The sequence below is a fragment of the Otolemur garnettii genome, unplaced genomic scaffold (assembly GCF_000181295.1).
Source record: "Otolemur garnettii isolate 467f Iridium unplaced genomic scaffold, OtoGar3 scaffold00115, whole genome shotgun sequence".
Classification (NCBI taxonomy): Eukaryota; Metazoa; Chordata; class Mammalia; order Primates; family Galagidae; genus Otolemur; species Otolemur garnettii.
Window position 1 is genome coordinate 1,187,879 of NW_003852510.1, and position 2,232 is coordinate 1,190,110.

The window sequence follows — 2,232 nt, forward strand, 5'->3', positions numbered from 1 at the left end:
AACCCGCCACCTTAGGTGTATGTGGCTGGCGCCTTAGTCGCTTGAGCCACAGGCGCCGAGCCGATTGCAAAGATTTTTAAAAATAACCTTATCTAGCATTGAGGGAGCATGAAAAATCAGGCAGTCTCATCTAAAATTTGTGAACTGGCTTGGCATCTGTATCTCAGAGGTTAGGGCGCTGACCACATACACTGGGGCTGGCAGGTTTGAACCTGGCCTGGACCTGCTAAACAACAATGACAACTACAAAAAAAAAAAAATAGCCAGGTGTTGTGGCAGGTGCCTGTCGTCCCAGCTACTTGGGAGGCTGAGGCAAGAGAATTGCTTAAGCCCAAGAGTCTGGGGTTGCTGTAAGCTGTGATGCTATGGTACTCTTACGAAGGGTGACATAGTGAGACTCTGTCTCAAAAAATAATAATAAAATAAAATTTGTCAACTACACATTTTCATGACAACCTTTATGTAAAAGAGTTTAATAATAAATAGCTATTCAAAATTTGAACATGAAAATTCAATGGCCTCGGCACCTATAGCTCAAGCGGCTAAGGTGCCAGCCAGATACACCAGAGCTGGCAGGTTCAAATCCAGCCCGGGCCTGTCAAACAATGAAAATTACAACCAAAAAATAGCTGGGAGTTGTAGCAGGTGCCTGTAGTTCCAGCTACTTGGGAGGCTGAGGCAAGAGAATCCCTTAAGCCCAGGAGTTGGAGGTTGCTGTGAGCTGTGACGCCACAGGTCTCTACCCAGAGCGATAGCTTGAGGCTGTGTCTCAAAAAAAAAAAAAAAAAATTCTCTGATCCAGCAATTCCATTTCTAAAAATTTATTTTGTGATCCAGCAATTCAATTTCTAGGAATTTATCTTAAGAATGAATATACAGCTGGGCTTGGTGGCTCATGCCTGTAATCCTAGCACTCTGGGAGGCCCAGGTGGGTGGATTGCCTGACCTCAGGAGTTCAAGACCAACCTGAGCAAGAGAAAGACCCCATCTCTAAAAATGGGTGGGCGCTGTGTGGATATCTGTAGTTATAGCTACTCAGGAGGCTGAGGCCAGAAGTTCACTTGAGCCCAAGAGTTTGAGGTTGCTGTGAGGTATGACACTATGGAGGGTAATAAAGTGAAACTGTCAAAAAAAAAAAAAAAAGAAAGAAAGAAAGAATAAATACCCAGGCTCGTGTGGCTCAAGTGGCTAAGGCACCAGCCACATACACCTAAGGTGGCGGGTTCGAATTCAGCCTGGGCCTGCCAAAACAACAATGACGGTAGCAACAAAAAAAAAAAAAATAGCCGGGCGTTGTGGCAGGCGCCTGTGGTCCCACCTACTTGGGAGGCTGAGGCAGGAGACTCACTTGAGCCCAGGAATTGGAGGTTGCTGTGAGCTGTGATGCCAGGGTACTCTACCCAGGGGATAGCTTGAGGCTCTGTCTCAAAAAAAAGAAAAAAAAAAAAAAAGAATAAATACACAGAGAAGGATCTTCAGGTCATAATTGTAAGAGGGACTTTACCTAACAAATGCAGTCAGTGTGACCTGATTCTTTGTACCCTCTATGAATCCCCAGCAATAAAAAAAAAAGTATCTTCAGTGCATTATTTATAATACAAAAGAACTATAAACAAACTAAATGCCCATCAATAGTGTTTGTATATTAGTTTTCAAATTCAAAAAAATAAGGCTATTTTCATTGCGGAAGTTAAAGTACAGTACCACCACTAATAACCTATTCTTTCTGCTCTTCAAATACTTTCTGATTAAAATAGATGCAGGGTGGTAAAAATTAATTGGTCCAAGGACTGAAGACTCCAACTAAGAGATAAATGTGAAACTAAGAACACATCAGTCTATAAAACCAGAGCTGACTTCTTGGTTACCATGAGACAGTCTAGAAGTTGTACAGCTAGAAGCTTGGAGGTGGAGTTTCATGTCAGCATTAGAACACACAATACATCCTCAGCTATTGCAGGAAATGAAATTGTTAGAATGATGAAGAAAAGGAAGACTTTCCTTACAAAATAAGCAGTAAATCAATGGATCCCATCACCCCCAAAAGACAGTAAAGACTAAAAAGTACAAAAGGTCTAGACATAATTAAAATACACTGGTCTTGGCTCAATTAACAAAAATTAAGGATTTGGGAGAGATATAAACATATTGTTTCGTTAAAAAATACAAAAGTGGGCTCGGCGCCTATAGCTCAACCGGCTAAGGCGCCAGCCACGTACACCTAAGGTGGCG

General features: G+C 42.1%; 1 protein-coding gene across 1 annotated transcript in view; it reads right to left on the reverse strand.

The window, feature by feature from the left end:
* Positions 1-2,232, reverse strand: part of EXD2 (exonuclease 3'-5' domain containing 2) — a 59,999-nt gene that overhangs the window by 18,020 nt on the left and 39,747 nt on the right. The gene's annotated exons all lie outside the window — the stretch shown is intronic.